Source organism: Symphodus melops, assembly GCF_947650265.1.
Source record: "Symphodus melops genome assembly, chromosome: 15".
Classification (NCBI taxonomy): domain Eukaryota; kingdom Metazoa; phylum Chordata; class Actinopteri; order Labriformes; family Labridae; genus Symphodus; species Symphodus melops.
Window position 1 is genome coordinate 10,137,392 of NC_136705.1, and position 8,267 is coordinate 10,145,658.

At 44.2% G+C, this 8,267-nt stretch overlaps 2 long non-coding RNA genes across 2 annotated transcripts; both read left to right on the forward strand.

The window, feature by feature from the left end:
* Positions 1-3,059: 3,059 nt before the first annotated feature.
* On the forward strand, positions 3,060-4,445 carry LOC306835576. The gene is made up of 2 exons (XR_013780667.1): positions 3,060-3,626; positions 4,261-4,445. It is a non-coding gene; the product is annotated as an uncharacterized lncRNA (long non-coding RNA).
* Positions 3,676-4,213, forward strand: LOC306836286. The gene is made up of 2 exons (XR_013780755.1): positions 3,676-3,803; positions 3,906-4,213. It is a non-coding gene; the product is annotated as an uncharacterized lncRNA (long non-coding RNA).
* Positions 4,446-8,267: the final 3,822 nt, after the last annotated feature.

Consider the following 8,267-nt stretch of genomic DNA (forward strand, 5'->3'; position numbering starts at 1 on the left):
GATGCAGGGTGTTGTGTATTTGTCAGGCAATCTTAAAGCATCACGGGACGGAGGATTTCGTTGTAACTTTCTTTAATGTCGGCGCACATTCTTCTCAACACATTCCTTCTTTTTCTTCTCTCTCTACAATATTTACTCTAGAGCAGCAACTGTCCCACTATGCCCCCTACTGGCCTGAGAAGGATAAGCTTTTAGAACACAACATTTCCCCCTTTCTTAAAAGCATTCCACTTACCTCAAAATAATGTGGGGTATTATCAAAATGTTTTTTCTTACCAAAACTAGTAAGCTCTGTAGTTATAACCTGAACATATCAACATCTTCTGTAGTTATTATAACCTGCATGTAACTTCACATAACAATTAGCAGTAGTTATTTTAGTTTTATGAACACTTATGTCCCTCACATACAGTATGCTCAAGTGACATAGTCTTTAATCCAAGCTGGCTGTTTTCTACTGCGTTGGCTCCTATTCTGTGTGCTGTCACACATAGCAGGTTCTGAAGGCTCAGGTTCTTCTGCTATAGGAACAAAGGTCTCCGGCAGTACCGACAGGCGTGATGCATCCCAAGTCTTCCCGTCAATCAAGGTGTAGCTGTGATGTCCCTTCTGTTTTGTCACTTTAAGAGGTTCGCTAAACTTGGACCTTCCTTTCTTGGTGTGCAGGGGGTTTCTTACACGCACAAGGCTCCCTGGGTGCAGTTTAGGAGTCTTGGCATGTCTCTTGATGTCCGTATATGTTTTCATGTGTAACTGTTTCTTTGCAACTCTGTCTCTCAGTGGTTTATCCTGAACAACAGTGAGTGTTGGCTGGATAGTGAGCTTTGTTCTCATCTTTCTTCCGTACATGAGCTCAAAAGGTGATGTTCCTGTGGTTGCATGTGGTGTAGCTCTATAGACTTGAAGAAACTCGGTGACATGGGTTTTCCAAGGAGCTTTCACTCTCTCTGCAGTAAGAATGGTTTCTTTTAACACTCTGTTCATTCTCTCTACTGCCCCGTTTCCTTCCGGGTGATCGAGATTGTGGTCCTGATGTGTTGGATATCTCGTTCTTTCATGAAAGAGGACAGTTCTGAGGAGGTAAGCTGTGGACCATTATCAGTCACCACCGACATCGGGTTTCCTTTTTGGCTAAACACTGACCTCATGAAGGCAATCACTGTAGCCGCAGTGCACTGTGGAGCAAAACACACCTCTGGCCACTTTGAATAGTAGTCCACCATGGTAATAGCAAACTTGCAGTCCGCAGGACCAGTCTCAAATGGGCCAACAATGTCCAGTCCAAGCTTTTGCCAAGGACCAGCTGTCTTTGTTGATTTATCATTCAGCTGACATGACACACATGTTGCAATAACAGACAGGACCAGTGCATCCATCTTAGGCCACCAATACAAGTCTCTCAGTCTCTGTTTAGTACGAACAATGCCTTGGTGGCTCTCATGTGCCAGGTGTACCATGTGAGAACGCACACTTACTGGCACCACCATTCTGTGACCCCCTCTCAGAACAAGTGAGTCATGTACAGACAGTTCGTTTCTGACCTGATAATAAGGCAACATGTCTATAGGCAGGCCTTTGGATGATGCAGGCCATCCTTTCGCCATGTAGCTGCGCAGCTGACGTAGTTCTGGGCAGGAGGAACAGACCTCTTTGAAGTCAGATATAGGAATGGCAGTCAGGAGGGTGGAGATGGCAGCAACAGTCTCCGGTTCCATTTCTGAAGAGCACTCTTGGTTGTTTGGCAGCGGCAAGCGGGAAAGGCAGTCTGCTGCATGATTCTGAGCACCAGGTCTGTAAACAATGTCATAGTTGAAGCAGAGCAGTCGGGCAGACCACCGTGCTATCCTCATGCCAGCTCTCCCCATGCCTTTTGTCATCAGTAGTGTGGTTAAAGCCTGGTGATCAGTTTGTAAAGTGAACTTTGTCCCCCATAAGTAAGTCCTCCAACGCTCTGTAGCCCAGACACAGGCCAACGCTTCTTTTTCTACCACTGAGCATTTCCTCTCAGCTGTACTCAGAGAGCGAGAAGCAAAAGCCACTGTCCTTTTGGAGTTGGGTCTGGGTGAGGACACCGCCTATGCCATAGTCTGAGGCGTCTGTGGACACGATGATGGGTAGTGAGGGATCAAAAAGGGCCAGCGCTGGACTTTCAGTAATTACCTGTTTGACCTGCTGAAAGCTGTGCTGGGCGTTATCAGTCCATTGAAATGTAGCGGTGCGCAACACATCTCTCATTGGTTCCACAACAGTTGCATAGTTCTGTATGAACTTGGCGTACCAGGATGTCAGGCCCAGGAAGGACCTGAGAGATGCAGTATCACTGGGTGCAGGTGCATCACGAATAGCTGTAATGTGGTCATCAGTCGGCAGCAGACCATCCCTACTTATGGTATGCCCCAGATAAGTTAGCTTATTTTGGTAGAATTTGCATTTTTCAGTATTCAGACGCAGTCCAGATTCCTGTAGTCTGTACAATACAGCTTTCAGGCGTGTTTCATGATCAGCACGGCAAGATGAGAAGACAATGATGTCATCAAGATATGCTTGAACTCCAGGCAGATCTTTCAGCACTATGGACATCATTTTCTGAAATGCTGACGGCGCTGATGCTAGCCCAAAACAAACTCGCTTATATCTGAAGAGCCCTTCATGTGTTATAAAATCAGTCAGGTCTCTACTGTCCTCATGCAGAGGAACCTGATAGTAAGCATTTGCAAGGTCAATGGTTGAGAACACAGATGCTCCTCTGAGCTCTGAAAAGAGCTCCTCATTGCGTGGAATAGGGTAACAATCAGTCACTACAGCTTTGTTGGGCTCTCTGAGATCAGTACACATCCGTATTCTTGCTGAGTTCTTGCGTTGGGTCACCACAATTGGGGACACTCAGGGAGATGCATCAATCCTCTCGATGATGTCAGCATCCAGCAGGTGCTTTAATTCTGCAGAAACAGCATCTCTGACTGAGAAAGGTAACCGCCTTAACTTTTGTTGCACAGGTTTCACATCATCTCTCACTTTGACTTTGTGTACAAAATCTATCCAGATTGCTCACCCCTTTGTGAAAAATGCATGGTACAAAGTGGCAGTTTGCTACATAGTTTTGTACTTTGTCCAAAGCTTCAAGGTTTTTGGTGTGACATTTTTACCTATCTGTCGAATGTTCTGAAAGTTAGGATTGACCCAAGTCCAACAGTGATTATTTTTGGGACTTCCAAAGAAACAAAGGACCTACAATGTGCTCAAAAAAGCTTTATATCGTATGCACTAGTCATTGCAAAGAAACTTATCCTGCAGCTTTGGAAGGGTAAAGATACTCCTGTATTAAAAATGTGGCTCACAGAGATTACAAATACACTGCACCTTGAAAAAATAAGATATGCCATTAATGGCAATATGAATGCTTTTGAACAAATCTGGCAACCTCTACTTTCCTATCTTGGGGATATTTAATTTAGCAGTCAGGGAAGGGAGGTGTGGGGAGGGTTTTTGATTTTTGTGTTGGTATTTTGTTTTTAAGGCAGCAAGATCACTTTGAAGTACAACGGATTGTTTATTTATTTATTTGTGTATTTTGCTGTTTATTCTTAATTTCACTTTGCCTCTCTTTTTTTTGCTGATGGTGTCATGTTTTGGGTTATTTGTATCTCTTCCCCACGTGTGTGTTTTGTTTCCCTGTCTGTCACTCCCTCTGTGTTGCCCTAATTGTTCAATCAGTGTCCACAGGTGTGGCTCATCCAATCACCGGGTTACTTAAGCTGGCTCCTGCCAGGAGGCCAGCGCCAGATTATTGTTGTTCCATTGTGGTCAGTAGCTCTCCATGTTCTCCAGTGTTTTCAGTGCTCCAGTGATATTCTTGTGTGATTCTCTGTCGTGTTTATTAACCTCCGTGTTCTCTTCCCTCTTAGTGTTCCCAGTCCTGCGTTCCTGCCCCCGTGTCCTTCGTCGTCTTGTTCGTCCCATCTGGCTTCTTCACGCGTGCCTTTGTACACCTCGTGTCACATAGTTTGTTGTTGCACATTTAGAGTCACTTAGATTTTCATGTACACATAGTTGAGTGTCACATTGTTTGCTTGTACACATAGTTGATTGTCACATTTAAATACTTGTACACATTTCGAGTCACTTAGATTTCATGTTACACCTTAAAGTCACTTATATTACTTGTATTCATTATCACCCGTGTTACAATAAATTGTTCCTTCGTTTCATTTTCGGTTTCTGTCTTGTGCATTTGGTTCCACATTATTCTAAACATAACAGATGGGTTTTTTTTTCTTTGTTTGTTTGATCTTACATTCATCCATTCATTTAACTTACTGTTTGTTTTTTAGTTATTTCTGTTGGCTTCTATGGAGCACTGTAAAACAAAAATGAAGCATAAGTCTTGTCTGGCCTGCACACGTGTTTTGTTCTTTGCTTCTAATAAAAAATATTTGAAACTACAATCCACCTCTATCATAAGGCAAATATAACAAGGAAAGCCTAAGTCTTGGACATTTGTTGTTGCAGATAAAATTGGAGAAGGTTTTTAGAAAACACGAGAAAAAAGAAGGTTGTGGAGAAAGAGGTATCGCTTGGAAGAGTTACAGAAATTTAGGCAAAATTGTCATTTTTAAAATGTTTATGTGCCCAATCAAGGATATAGGTAGCTTATTCCACCTTTTTATATGCTCTACAAATGCCTTAGTAAGGGGTTGTAATTTTAGATTATTTTTATGCCTTTATTAGATGGGTGACAGAGTCGGAAATCAGGGAGAGAGAGAGGGTAGTGACATGCGGGAAAGAGGCCACAGGCCGGAGTCAAGCCCACGTTGAGGACTATAGCCTCCATACATGGGGATGCGCGCACTAAACACTGCGCCACCAGCGCCCCCATAAGGGGTTATAATTTACTTGTATAATTCTACTGATAGAAGGTAAATCATTTTGGTAATACAATTCTTGTTTTGGTACCACAAATGGGACTGAAAATGAAGGGTGACGCCTTTCATTTTCAGCCAAAAACATTATTACAGATTTATTACAATTCATTTTGTATTCTGAAAATGTACCAAACATTTGTAACAAGCCAAGTAATGCGTGTATAGTTTGTTTGCAGGTTTGAGCAAAACAAAATTACATCTTCTGCATACAGGGCAATCGGATGTTCAACATCTCCTAGTTTTATTCCTGATATATTAGTTAGTTTTCGAATAAATATGGCTAGTGGCTCAATATCTAGAGTGAAAAAAAGAGAAGATGGGAAAACTCTGTTTTGTTCCCAGATTTATCTTAAATGGAGTTTATTTAAACCCAGTTAAAATCTCAGCTTGTGGGTTAGATTAAAGAAGCTGCACCCATCTGAGAAACTTACCCCCAATACCAAACCTAAGAACAAGTACCCTCCTTCTTCTCATTTCCTCAGCATTTAAAACTGTTAAAAGGTGCCAAGATTTTTACGAAACTTGACATGAGAAATGCTTACCATTTGGTGAGTATAAGGGAGGGGGACGAGGGTAAGACTGCTTTTAATACTCCCAGTGGTCACTATAAGTATTTGGTGATGCCAATTCGGACTGAATAATGCTCCTGCTGTTTTCCAGGCTCTAGTGAATGAGGTTCTTGGTGATATGTTGAACTTCTTTGTGTATATGTATCTGGATGATATTTTGATCTTCTCTCCTGATGAGAACACCCACATTCAGCATGTTCGACAAGTCCTGAAGCGGCTGCTTCAGAGCTATCTCTTCGTGAAGGCAGAGAGTTTTACATCACCACCGTGTCTTTTCTAGGTTTTGTGGTGTCACCTGCTGGCATTCAAATGGACCCGTGTAAGGTCAGTGCAGTTGCAAATTGGCCTACACCCAACAGCCGTAAGTTAGCTCAGGGATTCCTAGGCTTTGCTTACTTCTATAGGAGATTTAGAAGAAATTTCAGCCAGATAGCTGCGCCATTGCATAAACTGACCTCTCCTAATGTCAAGTTCCAGTGGAATCCCCAAGCTGACTCTGCTTTCTTCAAGCTTAAGAAAAGTGTTACCTCTGCTCCCATTCTGACCCTATGCTTCAGTTTGTGTTAGAGGTGGATGCTTCAGATGTGGGCATTGGAGCTGTCCTGTTCTCAACGCTCTCCTGCTGATGGCAAGCTCCACCCTTGCGCCTTCCTCTCCAGGAAGCTCTCTGCAGCAGGAAGAAACTAGGGGAAATCGTGAACTTTTGGCTGTTAAGGTGGCACTGGAGGAGTGGAGGCACTGACTGGAGGGGGCAGAGCAACCGTTTCTAGTTTGGACGGATCACAAAAACCTGGAAAACATCAAGACTGCCAAACGTCTCAACTCCAGGCAAGCCAGATGGGCTCTCTTTTATACTCGATTTAATTTTGTTCTATCCGATCATCTTGGCTCAAAAAACATTAAACCTGATGCAGTTTCTTGACAGTTTGACTCTGATTCTGTCCTTAAGACCCACCTCTATTCTTCCAACTTCCTGCTTCTTGGGGGCTGTTACTTGGGCAGTTGAGAAGAAAGTAAAAGATGCTATTGTTGGCATACAGACACCATCTGGTTGCCCCCCTTACCCGTTGTTTGTCCCAGTACCTCTCTGCTCTCAGATCATCCACTGGGTACATACATACAGCTCGGATTTCCTGCCATTTCTTTACCTTTATTTATATTCTAAGAACTTGCTCACATGCTTTTATCAGCTGACTCATCACATGACCTTGCCCCAATCCCTGAGACCTTGAAATCAGTGCACCTGTGTTTGGCGCGAACGAACGCAAACAAAAGAGACGGGAGCAACAAACGCAGAGATGGAAAAATAACCGAAGGAGCAGGAAGAGGAAAAGCCACGCAACACCACTACAAGGCTTAGAAGTGCAGGACGGCACACGCATTGGAGACCACGCACGCTGAGACCGCAAGTGCTGCAAGGCGATATACACGCAGGGGCAGAGGAGGACTCTGCCTTCCATGTGAGTACCCTTTGGGAAAGTAGTAGCACTTGTCGGATAAAAGTTGTTTACGACGTTTGACTGCCGATTGCAGAGGACGGGAGCCAGACAGGAGGGATTGGGACTGAGTGAAGGAGTGTTGTGAAGCCTAAGACACGCAGGGGCAGAGGAAACTCTGCCTTGAGTGTAAGTATTGTAGCGACACTCCACCACTGAAGCCTAAGGCCTTGATAGTCTCGTACCCCCGTGCTGGCATAAATGCTTTGCATTTCAAGGTGACCCGGTGCGTGTCACCAGAGAGAGATCTACTGCCCTGGAGGAGGAGGCCGCACCTCGCACTTTAAGTGGACGGTGCCATTTTTAAAAAATTTTAGCCCACTTTTTTATGGACTTTTAGCATAATTATTTTTATTGTGGGCATTTTTTTTAATCCTGTTTTTATTATTATCTTTGTAATAAATTTTAATTAAGCTGCTCTATTCTCTGTCCTCCTTGTCAACAGTGTGTTCTCACTCTCCGGTCATTCCGCTCTATTTATCAATAATAATTTTCTGGTCAATTCTCAGTATATTTCTCACGTCTCCATAGCCCTCCCCATTACACTGTTGTATGTGCCTGCAGTAAGCCCTCCAGACAGGCTCCTTCTGGTCATCTACCAGTTCCTCTGCGCCCCTGGTCTGACATTTCTCTGGATTTTGTCATTGGACTGCCCCAATCTGAAGGTAACACCACAGTCCTAACTGGTAGACAGATTTTCCAAAATGGTTCACTTTATTCCTCTACCTAAATTGTCCTCCGCCAAGGGAACGGTGGAGGTTATGTTATCTCGCATTTTTCGTCTCCATGGATTTCCCAAGGATGTAGTGTCGGACCGGGGGCCACAGTTTGTGTCAAAATTCTAGTTCTGCTTTTTGCTGAGAGCCACTGTTAGTCTGTCTTCCGGCTACCAACCGCAATATAATGGTCAGTCGGAACGTCTTAATCAGGAGCTGGAGACTGGACTACGCTGTCTGGTGGCCGAGAACCCCTCCACCTGGAGCAAACGCCTCATCTGGGTAGATTATGCTCACAATATTCTCCCTTGCTCGTCCTCAGGTCTCTCGCCATTTCAGTGCATGTATGGGTATCAACGCCCTCTGTTCCCTGCATTGGAGGTGGAGTCTAATGTTCCTTTGGCCCATGCCCTCATTCGTTGCTGCCAGAAGATTTGGATGGGGGCCAGACAGATGCTACTCCGCTCCTCTGCCCGCTACAAGAGAGCTGCTGACTGCAGAAGAACCCCTGCTCCTACCTACTCACCTGGACAGAAGGTATGGCTGTCCACACAAGATTTACCT